At 49.0% G+C, this 16697-nt stretch overlaps 1 long non-coding RNA gene across 2 annotated transcripts; it reads left to right on the top strand.

The window, feature by feature from the left end:
• The first annotated feature begins 1263 nt into the window (after positions 1 to 1263).
• On the top strand, positions 1264 to 14876 carry LOC307111892. 2 transcript variants are annotated; one of them, XR_013814632.1, is made up of 4 exons: positions 1264 to 2072; positions 10461 to 10720; positions 11417 to 13095; positions 13516 to 14875. It is a non-coding gene; the product is annotated as an uncharacterized lncRNA (long non-coding RNA). The 2 variants fall into 2 exon arrangements; XR_013814631.1 differs by lacking the exon at positions 1264 to 2072 and having other exon boundaries at positions 8479 to 10720; positions 13516 to 14876.
• Positions 14877 to 16697: the final 1821 nt, after the last annotated feature.

The raw sequence follows: 16697 nt of genomic DNA, 5'->3' as shown, positions 1-16697 counted from the left end.
CATGCGCGATACATATAAAGCTCTCTCTGGTGCCAGTCGCATGCGTATGTTTCCATCTGTCATTGTTGATCGTGAATTTGGTTTACACTTCTATTATAGAGAAAGGGCGAATAACGATATTAAAATATTTCTTCTAATTAATTTCCTTTCAATGTGCATGAATTCGTGCACTGGGCCACTAGTATAATATAAAGGAGTGATAGGGTTGTTTAACTTTGGTTCATGCTTATGCAATAGAGTATTCATTCATATTTTTAGCTTCAATAACTAAAAATGGTCATAGATACCATAGAAAGCGATTTCTCTCCTGATTGCTCCATGCTATCTGATTCATTTAAGCCAAGCATGTCAAACTTGCAGCCTGTGGGCCACATGCGGCCCAAAATGAATATTTTTGTGGCCCAGCCAATATAAAGGTATGTAAGAAACGTTTTAATAAAAATGTAGTAACTTAATTTTTACAATATTCTGTTATACATAACTAGGGGCCTAGTGCACGAATCCATGCACCTTGAAAGGAACTGTGGCCACAAGGCTGCGGTGGGCACAGGGGTGGGTCTTGGCCCATCCTCCAAGACCCCGCCCAGCCCCTCCCGCTGCAGCCCAGGTCCCCTCTCTGCCGCAGCCCCACTCCTGCCTCCAGCTCTCACACCCACTGATGGCGCCGGCCCCACTCGCACCTGCAGCCAGCACTAGCAGCGGGTGCGAGTGGGGCCGTCGCCAGCAGCGGGTGTGAGTGGTGGCTGCCAGGCCCAATAGCCCTTCAGGAGCGGGGGAAGGTGGAGAAGCCCTCAGGGGTCATCAGGGCTGGCAGCCGCTGCTCACACCCCTTGATGACACCGAGCGATTGGGGCTGGCACTGGGGGCCAGCAGCGGGTGCAAGTGGGGCTGGTGCCAGCAGCAGGTGCGAGCACTGGGCAGGACCTTGGCGCCTAGGAGCAAAGAATTTTCAGTAACCACCAGAGGCTCGCCCAGATAATAGCAACCAGCGCCTGGTCTTGGTCTGGCTCCCCCACCTACCTGCTCCACCATCCCGTCGCAGCCGGCACCCCCCATGTTCGGCGCATGACCCTGGTGGTCAGCGCACGTCATAGCAACCGGTTGTTTGTTCCTCTGTTTAGTCTATTTGTATATTAGCCTTTTATTATATAGGACTATAGGCCTGGTGCATGAAATTCATGCATTGGGGGGGGGGGGGGTGTCCTTCAGCCCAACCTGAACCCTCTCCAATCTGGGACCCATCAGAGGATGTCCAACTGCCAGTTTAGGGCTTAAACCGCCAGTCGGACATCCCTCTCACAATCCGGGACTATTGGCTCCCAACCGCTTGCCTGCCTGCCAGCCTGATCACCCCCTAACCACTCCCCTGCCAGCCTGATCGACGCCTAACTGCTCCCCTGCAGACCTGATCGCCCCTAAGTGCCCTCCCCTGCCAGCCTGATTGCTCCTAACGGCCCCCCACCACCGTGGCTTTGTCTGGAAGGACGTCCAGATGGATGTCCAAAAGATGTCTGGTCTAATTAGCATATTATCCTTTTATTAGTATAGATAACATATATGCCCCTAGAAAGTTATATTATTTTACATGCTTTAAATTATACAGTACATTCAACCTCTTTTACCTTGTTTTTTTTTTTTTCTTTTCTTCTTTTTCTAAATATATCTTACTCATTTTTTTCACAGAGAGGAAGGGAGAGGGATAGAGATTTAGAAACATCGATGAGAGAGAAACATCAATCAGCTGCCTCCTGCACACCCCCAACTGGGGATGTGCCCCCAACCAAGGTACATGCCCTTGACCGTAATAGAACCTGGGACCCTTCCGTCCACAGGCCAATGCTCTATCCACTGAACCAAACTGGTTAGGGCCCCCTCCCCCCACTTCTTTTTTTTTTCTTTTTAGATTATCCACATTTGTAGATATGGCATTAATTCATTTTCCATTGATTTTTAGAGAGAGTGGAAGGAAGAGGGATAGAGAGAGAGAAACATCAATGTAAGAAAAATCCCTTCATTTGCCTTTCTTAGGAGCCCTGACCAGGGATCCAACTTGAAACCCAGATATTTGCCAGGTATGTTCCCTGAACTGGAATTGAACCTGCAACCTTTTGGTGCACAGGACCACGTTCACACTCAACCAACCTATCCACTTCAGCCTGGCTGTTATTCAATTTCTGGAATTTTATTTCAATTAATTCTCGCAAAGTCTGTGGTTTAGGTAATATTCACATTATTACCTAAGAGAAAAAAAAAAAAAACAACTTCTTTGTTTTGAGACAGTATTCTTCCTTCATTGGCAGCATGAAGAGCCTTTCTAGGGCTGGCAGAAAAAGGAAGAATACTGTCTCAAAACAAAGAAGTTGTTTTGAGACAGTATTCTTCCTTTTTCTGCCAGCCCTAGAAAGGCTCTTCACAGCAGTTTCACTGGTATCTAGAGTCAGAAGCATTCTCCTCACCACTACCCTCTCCAAAGCCTCCTCTGCACTGGTACTGAGATTGTCCTGAAGGGCGCAGAGTCTAGGTAACAGAGACAATGACAGAATTTGGACCACTGGAACCACCGTATTCACCTTTCCTCTCCATGCTGGAGAAGGCTGGGCCAGCAACTTCCAGCAGCACCGAGCTTCCAGATAGGCTAAGGTTTGCAGCACTAGCTCTTTGAACACCGTAAGTGCTTCAGTCTCTCCCTCTCAAGAGCTGCTGTCGCCCCTGAGGTTATAGGGCTGCCCTGAAAGTCCTCTGTGCGCCTCCCATCGGTGGCAAACATGGCAGTGGACTCGGCGATGGAACTGCTATTTTTAGATAATTTAAACACCCCAGAGCTGAGGTAAGACTTTGCTTCTGATTCTGACTCTGCTTCTCGCCTGTGGGACATGTACAAAAAATCCTTAGACATGCTTCGACTTTCCCTCCTGCCAGTGGCCTTAAATTCTGCATATACACACCCGCTCCCCCCCAGCTGGGTGTGGGCACGTCTGCGGGAGAGCATCAATGGCCAGGACATTTTTCTGCCTAACCTTAGGCTCCTGCATCTTTGGTTGAGTTGGCTGTTCTGCTTGCTTTGCTCCCCTGCCCCCTTACCCTCGTCAACTTTGGGCCTTGAAAATATCTTGGTTCTCAGGTTTAGCTCAGGTGGTGTTTGGGAGGGTTTCAGACTGCCTGTGTTGTTGTTGTTGTTGTTTTTAAAATATACTTCTTTATTGATTTCAGAGAGGAAGGGAGGAGAGAGGGATAGAAACATCAATGATGAGAGAGAATCATTGATCGACTGCCTCCTGCATACCTCACACTGGGGATTGAGCCAGCAACCCAGGCATGTGCCCTTGGCCAGAATCGAACCTGGGACCCTTCAGTCCACAGGCTGATGCTCTATCTACTGAGCCAAGCCGGCTTGCCTGTGTTTTGACAGCAGTTCCAGAGACCAAGCAGGTCACGATGGTATCGTGATTCCTAAATCCCTCCTCTCAGGTCCTTTTTCTAACAGGAGTTAGGTTGTCCTGATGTGACATTCATTCGGTTTAGGATTCACCCATTAGGACATGACATATTTGCATGTAACAGCTTTTGCGTGGAGGATACCTGTGAGGGGGGAAATCAACGGTGAAAGGAACCAATGGTGGATTTGGAACCCCCAGACAGGGAACCTCGCTCACTCCCCGCATGTCTCCCCACTGCACTCCCTGCATGTCTCCCTCAGTGGTCAGCCTGGGCGTGCAGGAGGCTTGGCTTCCTTCGTCACTCAGCGACAAAGGAAGCCAAGCCTCCCGCCTGCTCTGCCGGCCACGGCTCCGGCCTACACTGCCATCTTTGTGGCTATGGGCACCGCCATATTTGTGGCTATGGGCATGGCCACCTTTGTCGTGGAGTGACAGTTAATTTGCATAGTACCCTTTTATTAGATAGGGTTAGAGGCTCAGTGCACAAAATTCATGCACAGGGCATGGTCCCTCAGCCGGGCCTGCACCATATTCAATCTGTGACCCCTCGGGGGATGTCTGAGTGCTATTTTAGGCCCTGCAGGATTGGGCCTAAACTTCTCACTACCTAGGAACACAGGCTCCTAACTGCTCACCTGCCTGCCTGCCTGGTTGTCCCCTAACTGTCCCCCTGACGGCCTGATAGCCCCTAACCGCCTCTGCCTTGGCCCCGGCCACTGTGGTTTTGTCCAGAAGGACGTCTGGTCTAATTAGCATATTACCCTTTTATTAGTATAGATTAATAATGAATTATAATGTCCAGTAATGACTGGTTATTATAATCATGCTAATTCATTTCCCTTATGCGCCTTATGCGCAGGCGCACCATTTCTCTCCACTAATACCAGCAGCAAATATTTTAGCAGCCGATTGTGATGTCATTAGCCTTGGACTAACTTGTTTGGTGTGCACAACAGGAAAAATTTCACTTTCGGAGTGTTACAGAGATTCGGATCAATCAAACAATGCAGGAGAGTTTGGAGAAATGCACTTTATTCACCACGGTGGGCTTAGAGAAAATGAATTCAAATTCTAAGCCAAGCTACAAGCAGAACTTCCCTTTTTATTAAAGAGCCAGCCCTATGTGCACTTAGTGGTTATCTTGCAGCTGGCCTTAAAAACAACACAGTTCTATCCAATTAAAAAATACACCTGGCATGGCATTGAAATTATGGGCATATCTAGTCTCTGTCCTACAAGGTCAGACAGCTAAGTTTATCTTCCTCATTATTCAAGCAGGCTAGAAAGCAAAGTTATTTTTTAGAATAAAAGTCTGTCTAAAACAACAACAGAGAATTCCAAACAGTAGTTTTACAAAATAGGGGTTTGCCTTCTCATTCCCCCGCCCTCCCCCGCCCCCCCCCCCCCCCCCCCGCCCTTGTCCCACAAGCTTTTCAGCCTTGTGGTACAATAACCACGGGATGTTATGGTGAACAGGGGTGTCGAAACTCTTTTACTGCTTCCTGCTGTAAAGGGGCGCCGTCCAAAGGGTTAACATCCCGTTTCTTCCTCTTGGAGAGGTTTGTAGGGAATTCTTCTGGCTTGTAGGACCATTTGAACTTTAAAGGCATCTAGACAGGATGAGATAAAGCAAGTTAACAGATTTAGAAGACATGGTCCTAGGGTTATGGCTATGAGTAGCATTAACAGTGGTCCTGTCAATTGAAGGAGTCATTTCCAGACTCTCCCCCTCCCCCCCGCCCCCATGCAGCCCAGGTCTCAGATAACTCCTGTCTTATTTTTGAAGCTCGATCAGCTAGTTTCTTGGCCCCATTCTTTACAATACCAGACTGGTTAGCATAAAAACAGCATTCTTCCTCAAGGAACAGGCACAGCCCCCCTTTCTCCGCTGTGAGAAGGTCTAGTCCTCTTCGATTCTGGAGAGTAACAGCTGCCAGTGAGTCAATCTGATCCTGTACTGCAACAATACCTTGAGCTATTTCCTCTAAACTGTTAGTAAGGTCTTTGGATAGACTCTGATAGCAGGAGAGGGAAGTTGCCAGTCCCCCTATTCCAGTGCTAACCCCTGCTGAAATGAAATGCCAAGTGTTATAAGGAGAGGGATTAGCTGGACTGCTCTTAAGGGGCAGAGTGTAAACCTGTGAGTGGTCGAGATTAAGAGAGTTCAGTAACAGGGAAAGAATTAGCCTTAGCTTCATCGTGTTCCTTTGCTGTGTGGGAAGCAGTGAATTTATGGTGCCTCTGTGTTCCAGCAAGGGCAGAGGAGTTCTCCTCCTGGGACCAGCCTCGGGTTCTGGCGGCACTCATAAGAAGACAAAATGAGAATTATTAGAAAGATAAAAACAATAATTATCCAGAAATACCAGAGCATTTCCAATTTAAGAAAAGATAAGAAAGAAATAGAGCAGGTTGATCAGCCAGGTCTGTTGTTTTCTTGAGGGTGATCCACAGGGGGTGTTTCTGGTCAGAGGTCACCTTCCACTCAGGCTGGACGTCGCTCGGCTGGTGTGCTGCTTTCACCTGAGAGTGGTGAATCTAGTTGTTCAGTCCTGCAACCTTGAGAGCTGTGTGAGTGGTTAATATGACTGGATAGGGTCCCTTCCAAATTGGCTTAAGAGGCTCTTTTTTCCAGTCTTTTACCCAAACCTGGTCTCCAGGTTTATAAGGATGTACAGCTGTTCCTAGAGAGATTGGTAGTCGGTCAGTAACCTAACTGGATCTCAAAGACAGTTTTTCCAAGTCCTTGTAGTTGCTTCTGGATTTCTAAGTTTCCTATTTCCCCCAAATCTCCCTTTGGCCGAATTAAGGGAGGGGGTCTACCATATAGAATTTCAAAGGGAGAGAAACCTACCCTGGCCCTCGGGGCACAGCGTACCCGCAGGAGTACAAAAAGGCAAGATATCTGTCCAGGGTAGGGTTGTCTCTTGGCATAGCTTAGCCATAGCCTGCTTTAGAGTCCGGTTCATGCGCTCTACTTTCCCTGAACTCTGAGGCCTGTAAGCTGTAGGTAGGTTCCATCTAATTCCTAAAGCCTTAGTTACCTGTTGTACTATTTCTGCTACAAAGGCTGGGCCATTATCAGACCCTATGTTCAGAGGCATTCCATACCGAGGAATTATGTCCTTCAGCAATGCCTTAGTGACTTCTCTCACCCTTTCAGTGCGAGTGTGATATGCCTCGACCCAACCTGAAAAGGTGCAAACAAAGATTAGCAGGTATTTATTCCCTTTGCTAGGCCCTATTTCTGTAAAATCTACTTCTAAGTCCTCAGAAGGAGCTTGCCCACACGCTGAACTCCTATCAGTCCTACAGGACCCTGTTTAGCATTGTTCTGAGCACAGAGGAGGCAACGCTGAGAGACTGAGGCACACAAGGAGGGTAGATGGGCAATCAGGTAGTACCTGCCTAACAAAGCTTCTAGGGTAGTCTTCCCTAAATGAGTGAGTTCATGCTGCTGGAGGACTACCTTATGGGCTAACTGTTCTGGGACATAGACCCTATGATCTGGGAGTATCCACCAGCCTTCCATTGTCCTCTTGCCCCCTTCTTTCTGGGCCCATTTCTCCTCCTGGGGAGTGTATTTTGGAGGTTCAGATAATTCGGGGCCAACATGATCCCTGCAGGTGCTTCTTGTTCTTTAGCAGCCAGCTTGGCTGCAGCATCAGCACGATGGTTTCCTTCTGATACTGAGTCTTTCCCTTTTTGGTGACCTTTGCAATGGATGACGGCTATTTTCTTAGGCTCCCAGACTGCTTCTAGTAACTTTAAAATCTCATTCTGTTTTTTTTTTTCCTTTTCTTCCTGCTGTCAAGAGCCCCCTTTCCTTATATATGGCCCCATGGACATGCAGGGTAGCAAAGGCATAGCACGAGTCAGTGTAGATGTTGGCACGCTTATTCTTACTGAGTTCTAGGGCTCTTACTAGTGCCCAAAGTTCTGCCCTCTGCGCTGACCATCCTTCAGGCAGGGCTTGTGCCTCGATTGTCTCAAAGTTTGATACCACTGCATACCCAGCTCGTCTTTTTCCTTCATCTAAGAAGCTACTGCCATCTGTGAACAATACCAAGTCTGGGTTTGGCAGGGGCCTATCCGTTAGATCTGGCCGGCTGGAGTAAACCTCCTCTAGGACTTCCAGGCAATCATGCTCAGGGGCCCCTTAGCTTTCATTAAAGTAATAACAGAATGAGGTACTTTTACATTTAAGTTTTGTCCCAGGGTAAGCTTATCTGCTTCTTTGATTAATAATGCCGTGGCTGCAAGGGCCCGGAGACACAGGGACCACCCGGAGGTAACTGGGTCAATGTGCTTGGAGAGATAGGCTACTGGTCTTTGCCAGGGTCCAAACTCCTGGGTTAGAACTCCTAGGGCTACCCCGCTGTTCTCGTGAACAAAAAGATTAAAGTCCCGTGTCACATCTGGTAACCCAAGTGCTGGGGCCTCAGTAAGCTTTGCCTTTATGCTGATGAAGGCTTCTCCTGCTCGGGTCCCCATACAATGGATGCCTTCTCTTCCCCTTTTAAAGCTTCATAGAGGGCCTTGGCCAGATCTGAAAACCCTGGGATCCAGATTCGACAGAACCGTGCTGCTCCCAGGAATTCCCGAATCTGTCGCCGGGTGCTAGGGACTGGGATGGCACATACTGCCTGCTTCCTTTCAGTCCCTAGCCTTCGTTTCCCTTGGGTGATTCGGAAGCCTAGATACTTGACTTCCTTCTGACAAATCTGTGCCTTTTTCTTGGACACTCCGTAACCTGTTTCAGTTAACAGTCTCAGGAGGGCTCGTGTCCCTTCCCAGCACTGAGCTCGTGTGGAGCTAGCCAGTAGGAGGTCGTCTACATATTGGAGTAGAACACACCCCAAGTCCTGTCCTGGGAACTGAGACAAATCAGATGCTAGTGCTCCACTAAAGAGAGTAGGGGAGTTTTTAAATCCTTGTGGAGGTCTGGTCCAGGTGAACTGCTCCTTGGCTCCCGTATTTGGGTTTTCCCACTCAAAAGCAAAAAGCGGCTGGCTGATGGGGGCTAATTGGAGGCAAAAAAGGGCATCTTTCAGATCTAGGCATGTAAACCATTCCGCTTCTGATGGAATAAGTCCTAGAAGTGTGTAGGGGTTAGGCAGTGTCGCATGCAAGATTGTAACAGCCTCATTAACAGCCCGTAAATCCTGTACCGGGCGGTAGTCATTAGTCCCAGGCTTTTTGACAGGCAAGAGGGGAGTATTCCATGGTGACTGGCATCTTTTAAGGAGTCCCCACTGAAGTAGCCGGTCTAAGTGGACCTGAATTCCTAGGAGTGCCTCCCGTGGAATTGGATATTGTCGGATTTTGACAGGCTGTGCCCAGGCTTTAAGTCAATGAGTATCGGGGCATGGTCTTTGGCCAGGCCAGGGGGATTTCCTTCTGCCCAGACCAGTGGGAATTCTTCCTCTAATTCAGGCTCTGAAGGTGAGGCCTTTGACTGAGGGGCATAAAGTCTCCGTTCTTCCTCCCGGGGCACTGCTAAGGACAGGATCATTGGAGAAGTCTCCTCACTCAGGCGAAGCTGTGCTGAGCCATTTGGACCAAAAGTGATTTCTGCCCCCATTTTGGCTAAAAGGTCTATACCTATCAGAGGTACTGGACAGTCTGGCAAGTTCAGGAATTCATGAATTACTCGGTGGCCGCCAAGTTGGCATCGGCGAGGCCGGCAGAATGGTCTACGGGTCTGGTCCCCAGTAGCTCCAATAATGGTGACCTCCTTCCCTGAGAGAGGCGCTACTTTCTGTGTGACTACTGAGTGCTCCGCTCCCGTATAAACCATAAAGTCCACAGTCTGCCCCCCAATTTTCATTCTGACCATGGGCTCGTGGGGGCCCAGCTGAAAAGAGCCCGGTCTGTCCTAGTCAGAGTCAGCTGCTGCCAGCCCAATAAGGTCTGCTTCAGGTGGTTCTGATTAATAGCGACTGGGTGGAAAAGGGGGCCCTATTTTCTTGCTCTGCCGTTTGGGACATTCATTCTTCCAGTGCCCTGTCTCCTTACAATAGGCACATTGGTCCCGTCTCAGACTTGCTCTTCCTTTCCCTCCTGATCTGTCTTCTTGCTTCCCTTTCTGTGCTGTCTGGGGGCCCGAACCTCTGAAAGCCGCTGCTATCCCATTGGCCCTTCTTTGCATTTTCTTTTCTTCCTCCTTTTTTGCTGCCCTGTACTTAGCCTGCTCCTGCCCTGCCTGCCTCTCCTTAGCCTGCACCTGCCCTGCCTCTTCACTCCTACTACTAAAACCTTACTCTGTCCCTTCTTACACACGCAGAACTGGACCCAAGGCGGCAAGGTTTGAGCAATTTCTAACCAGCTGTCTATGTAGGGAAACTGATCTGCGTGTCCAGGATCTCCTGTGACTACATTCCACACCGCCCTGACCAATCCTTCATCTAAAGAGCCTTCCGAGGGCCAGCCAACCCCAAAGGCTGGCCATTCCACTTCACAGAATTTCCTCAATGTTTCAGACTTCATTTTAATTCCATAATCTCCATCAAATCCCTTTTTAAAATTTTTCAACATGCAATTGAGAACAATGGGTTTACTCTGTCCCGACCCCATGATGATTGGTGGCGAGAGACAGACAAGGGAGCGGGTGACCTGTTTTCACAGATCCTCACTCAGATGCCTGTCTGGCCGCATCCCTTGGGAGCTTAGATTCGTCTTAGCTAAGGTGCACCCGTATAAACCCCGGGCCTGGTCACCTCCACGTGGGGGTGAGTCACCATTATGCCATATGATGAATCGCGGAACCGCAGGTTGGGGCCCACTCGGACCCCGTAACCAAAGTCGTGGAGCCACACAAAGGAGAGGAGAGGGCAGGCCCTCTCCCTCCACACTCACACACTTTCACCAGACATTCACTCAGAGTTTAAACAACAATCCACCCAATCCTGATTAATTTGCCTGAGGAAGCCGAATGGCTTCCGGGGAGGTGATCAAGCTCCCCCTTCCACTCACTTGGAGTGGGCTGAACTGATGGGGCCCCTACCTTACCGATTCTGTTGACAGGTCCAGAAGTGCGTGGTGGGGGTGCAACGAGAGAATGCTTCCAGTGCAGAAACGAAGGCCACAGTGCCCCCAACCCCGGGCTCCAGCCCAGCCTTGCCCGGCGTGCGGTCAAAGCAGCCACTGGAAAAGTGACGGGCCCTCTGTTTCTCAACGTAGAGGGGCCGTCCTTCCAGGTCATGACCCGCTGCTGGCCACGCTGGAACTGGCTAAAGGCTGAAGATGCCAGGACTCGACGACCCATCACCCTCGCCGGGCCCCAGGTAAACGCTCAAGGTAGTGGGTAAGCAGATCTCTTTCCTGATCATACGGGGGCTACATCTCTGTTCTTGCCCTCCTTTTTCAGGCCATTGCCCCTTCCATGATCTCAGTCATGGGTATTGATGGCAAACATGCTCTGGCCTCAGCGCCTTCTCACCCCGCCCTCTCCCCCTCTCCTCCCTCCCTAGAGAACAACTTTCTTGCTGGCACAGGCTTATCAGAAACTCAGTTCTGAATTCAAGCAGTTAGAGGCCTGTTCCAAGAAGTTTTAAAGTTAATTGTTGACAAGGATTTTAAAAGGACCCACTCACCTGGACGGTCCTGCCCCAGGGGTTCAGAGACAGCCCTCATCTGTTTGGCCAGGCCTAACAGAGACCTCCAACAATGCTCGTTAGAACCCAGCACTCTCCTCCAGTATGGAGATGATCTCCTTCTCTGCAGCCCCTCCCTGGACACGTCTCAGAGACATACAGCTGGCCTCCACTGGTAGGATTCTTCCAGCCTTCACCCCGTAGCCTACCTGTCCAGGCAGCTTGATCCCACAGTTCGGGAATGGCAGCCCTGCCTCCGGGCTCTGGCTGCAGCTGCTGCTCTCACCAAGGAGGCCCAGAAGATTTGCCTCCAGCAACCCTTACAGGTCTTCTCCAGGATCTTCTGTCACACTGTCCTTATCTCTCCTTGCCCCCTCTCCCATGCAGGAACTCCATCTCCTGTTCCTCGAGAGTCCGGACATCTCCCTAACTCAGTCCCCAGCCCTGAACCCAGCCACACTCCTTCCTGCTGCCTCCACCCAACCTGCAGCAAAGCGCTCCTGTCCCGAGGTCTTCAGAGGCCCTCACTCAACCTCGCGCGGGACTTTCAGATCTTCCTCTCTCTAATCCTGACTTAACTCTGTTTGTGGATGGAAGCTCTTGTCTAGACCCCCAGGGACGTCAGAAAGCCTCCTACGCCATAGTAACACTCGAGCGGACCCTGGATACGGCCTTCATCCCTCTTCACCTCACCCACACTGCGAGAGGCAGTTACAAGTGCCTGCTCCTCCTGCTCACCCCAGGGAGGAATGCGCCCCAACTTTCCTACACATCAAATGAGGGGACACCTCCCAGGGCAGGACTGGCAGGCAGCTGCTCCGGGAACAGGCTGACAGGTGGACGGGACTGCACACAGTAATCCTCACCACCCCCACTGCAGCCAAACTACTTGAAGATCCATCGTGGCACCACCTCTCCAGACTCAAGAGGACTCTGGAGCAGCATGACTTCTATAAATGTGAGGTGTTGGGCACCACTAAGGTCTGCCTTAGCCGCCCTCCCCCTCCTCCTTCTCCTCCCAGCCCTGGGCAACCTATACCCACCCCCACCTGCTTATGTGTGGAGGTTCAAGGTCCATGAAACCTACGACCAGGACAGCACACAAGTCACCCGGCAGGTAGGATCTCAGGACTGCCCTCTGGTCGGATGCCAGGCGGAGATCCTGATTGCTGTCGACCTCCGGTCAGTGTCCAACAGTGGCCGACCATATGCCTAATCTGCTTACAACCAGCGGAACCCAGGCAGGTGTAATCGCGACGTCAACACCTATGGGGGTTGCCGCTGGTCAGGCTGTGTCATCCATGATGCCTACAATGAGGTCAGGTCTGGTCCCTTTTTCTGGAAGGAAGGAACCTTCAACATCAGGGTTCGGGACCCCTGGGACCAGGGATGGGTTGCGGGCGTTATGGGAAAACTATATGGGGGTGGTTGGAGCTCAACCCCTTCAGGGACCATCTACATCTCCCGGGAATATATCATGGCCAGGAGGCCCAAATCCAGGTCTCCAAAAGCATCCTACAGGCGGAACATTCCCTTAAAGGGAAGCTGCCTGATTCCCCCCGGGTAGAAGTCCTGTCTTCTTGGCTCCAACTTATCCAACACACTCTACTATTCCTTAACAAGACCTGCACCCTGCCCAATGTCTCGCACTGCTTTTTATGTGTCTCTCTCCAAAGACCTTTGCTGGGACTCCTCCAGGAACCCAAGGACATGGTGAATGTCAGCCTCCCCTGACTGGCATTCCCCTCTGGGAACCCGAAACTCCAGAGCCCACCTTGCCCCCACGGATATGCTACCAGACCAGCAACCCGGTAACTGTGGGACGGGTCACTTGGAACTGTACCCAAAACCACACTGCAGCCAGTCCCACCAAGGCCAGCCCGGGTACCTTCTTTTGGTGCAATGGCACCTTAAGCAACTGCATAAACTCCTCTGACCCCGGGCCTTGCTTTGGAGTCACAGTAGTTCCCCAGCTAACCTTGTATGGAGAGTCGGAGCTTGCCTGGTTTCTCCCTTCATCCCACCCCCGGGCCCGCAGGGCCGCCTTCCTCCCTGTCATGTTGGGGGTAAGTATCGCTGCCTCGATAGGCCTTGCTGGCGGGGGGGGGGGGGGGGGGGGGGCTCGGGAACAGCATAATCTCTGCTCAGGATTTCAATGACAGACTCCAGATAGCCCTGGAGTCTACTACTGCCTCCTTAGCCTCCCTGCAGTGGCAAGTAACATCGGTAGCCCAAATAGCCCTGCAGAACCGAAAGGCCCTAGACCTTCTTGCTGCGAAAAGAGGAGGAACCTGCATGTTCCTTCAAGAAGAATGCTGCTACTACATCAACGAATCCGGAGTGGTGGAACAGAACGTGCAGACCCTGACTAAGCTGAGTGAAGAATTACGTGCAAGACACTCCCGGAACAACTCTCTTTAGAGCTACCTGGATCTTACCCCTGTTAGGGCCCCCAATCCTCATCTGTGTCTTTTTTTTTTTCCTAGCTCCCTGCCTCCTCAAATTCATCCACTCCCGGATGGCAGAAATGTCTCCGGTGACTGTAAACCAGCTCCTGCTCCATCCCTACACTCGGCTGCCCCTCAACCCGCCTCTGCCTGACCCTGGCCTTTAACATCCCCCACCCTCTTCGCCCCTAGTCAGCAGGAAGTAGCCAGGACGATTTCGGCGCCCCCTATCACCAAAAAGGCTGGGATGTTAGGTCGAGGCAGGGGGGAAAGACCACAGCCATGCAAGCATCCGCAAGGTAGATGGTGACAAAGATGACTGGCGCCTTCCCAGACCCTTGCCAGCCTTCCCAGACCCCTGCCTGAGGCAGGAATTCCACACCTCTCATGCCCTCCACCCTCCCCTCGCTAAACAGCTGTATAAAGGAAGTACCTAAGCCCCCGTTTTGGCGCGAACTCCCCTGGCCCACTCTCGGACCGGTGAGTTTCGCCCTGGAGCGCAAGATTAAAACCTCCCCCCTTTCCATGGCCTGGGCTCTGTGTCTTGTTTCCTGCGTCGCAAACCTTTCACTCACTTCATTCACTTTTTCTTGCCGTCTTCTTTCATTGCTCTAAATTTCATATATTTATGACAAATTTTTTCTCAACACATACCACTCTCCTAAGCTACATGCTTATCTATGGACACCTGAATGCCCTTTGGGCATTTCAAATTGAATGGATTAAAAACTAAACTCATATTCAGAGAAACTTACTCTTCCTCCTTCATTCACTGTTTTCATTAATGGTACCACTGAAACAGGAATGTTTTGGGGTGAAAAAAAACAGGTTTTAGGAAATTTCAGAAATTGAGGAGACCATGGAGGAAGCACAGGACTGCAGAGCAGCAGCAGGTATATTTCCATAGAATGGGGGAGCTGAAAAGCTGCAACAGGTGCATTTCCATAGAATGAGGGAGCTGGGAACAGCAAAAGGTCTATATTTACAAAATAAAGGGAAGGAAGCCCTTCAGCCAGAAGGAGAAGAAGAAAGCCCAAAGGGAATAGGAAAACAATGGGGAAGGAGGGGGAGAACCTCATGTGTCCCTTGTGAGGTTCAACATGTGAGGTTCAACCTTTGATCTCAGGAGTTGCTATGGTAACCAGTCCAAGGGAATAGTGACCAATCAGAGGGGACATCAAGGCACCAGGATCTGCAGCCTTTATAAGCCCCAGGGAGAAGGAACTCAGCGGAACCCCTTCCCCCTCCCCATGTGAGAGTCCATTCTGTGGGTCTCTTTCCCACTCCCCACATGGGAGTCTGTACTTGTTCTTCAGTAAATCTCCATCTTTGCTATACCACCTTCTGTCCGTGGATTCATTGTTCGATTCCAGTGGTCAAAGAATCCGGGTTCCAGTCCAAAAATTCCATTTCACCACTATCAAACAATTAAAATCAAGAAATCATACTAGATTAAAGTGACCAGACGTCCCGCTTTTGGCGGGACAGTCCCGATTTTTAACAATTTGTCCCGCGTCCCGCGGCATTTTTAAAAAGTCCCAATTTTTGGAAAGAATGCACGACAAGCTAGGGAACAGCGGGAGACCGGGAAGGGAATATACGGTTTTCAGCGGCCATGTGGCTATTTAGCCAGGATATGAGTTTTATATTATTTTTGTTAATTTTATAATGTTAAACTTTAATAATAACAAATAATTGTTGAGAACTGATTATCGAGAACTGCTTATCAAAGTTCGCATTGTTGATCAATTGTTTGAATTCGACCACCATTGTTTGGACTTAATGAGCAATGGCATATTTCGGGATTGGCAACGACGAAAACATTTTGTAACTGTCTCTCAGACGATACATATCGTACTGCGTGCTAGTAAGCTAGTTAAACAAGTGATGTCATTACAAATCAGCTATTCAGATAATTTAGGTAAGTTATTTATTTATTTATTTCATAAATACGTAAATTTTCTTGAATTTAGCAGACAGTGCTCGTATTATTTTTATTTTATAGTGGCGGCAAAAAGTCTAGCGCCGGCCTTGAAAGTGACTTACGACTTACGTTACGGCAAATTCAGAGGAAAAATAATACAAGTTAGTATTGTTATTATTTAGAAAGAAATATAGGATTAAAATAATTTTTAAAATATAGTTACTTTATAACAATTAAATTAATTTAATTTATAAACTAACAATAAAATATGTTCATGTAATTATGTACCTACTTACTGTGCTTTTAAGCAATATGTATATAACAATTTATAATATAATTTTAAATTAATTTTTTTAGATTTTTAACATAATGAGTAAGAAAAGAGGATGCAAATTCAACGATGATCTAAGAAGTGAATTTCCTTTTATTAAAAAAACCAAAAGCGATTACAATATAGACCAAATTTTTAATCAAGAACCCCCCCCCCCCCCCACGGCCGATACCGGTTTGGCTCAGTGGATAGTGCGTCGGCCTGCGGACTCAAGGGTCCCAGGTTCGATTCCGGTCAAGGGCATGTACCTTGGTTGCGGGCACATCCCCAGTAGGGGGTGTGCAAGAGGCAGCTGATCGATGTTTCTCTCTCATCGATGTTTCTAACTCTCTATCCCTCTCTCTTCCTCTCTGTAAAAAATCAATAAAATATATTTTTAAAAAAAAGAACCCCCCCCCTCCCGTCAATGGTGTCCTGCTTTACCAATGTTAAATCTGGTCACCTTATACTAGATGCTTCTTTTTCTAACTCTCCCTTGACTAAGTCTGTAGGTTCTATCTGTTCTTTACGTTTGGAATTCATCTTCTCACTGCCCGTATTTAATTTTATAAATTTATTTTCAGAATTAAACTTATTGGGGTAACATTGTTAAGAACATTGTCTAAGTTCCAGTGTGCGGTGCTATAATCCATCACCCATATACTCCATTGTGCACTCGCCACCCAAAGCCTGGTCTCTGTCATGTATCTGACTCTCTTCCACCTCTTCATCCTAAGTCTCCCTGATGCCTTCTCTGGACTGTTGCACCATCTCCTCGTCGATGACCCTTCAGTCTTGCCCCAGTTCTTTTTGCCCCTCAACATTCCCATGTCCCCATGGGATCTTTCTAAAATGTAAATGGGATCATTCATTTTCTCATTCAAATTTCTTTTTTTTATTGTTTAAAGTATTACATATAATAGTACATATATCTCCTTTTTTTCCCCCATTGACCTTCCCCCACAGCCTCCCCTACTCCCTGTCATG

The sequence above is a fragment of the Cnephaeus nilssonii genome, assembly GCF_951640355.1.
Source record: "Cnephaeus nilssonii genome assembly, chromosome: 15".
NCBI lineage: Eukaryota > Metazoa > Chordata > Mammalia > Chiroptera > Vespertilionidae > Cnephaeus > Cnephaeus nilssonii.
Note: the sequence above shows the minus strand (reverse complement) of the source record. Positions and strands in the feature narration are given on the sequence as shown.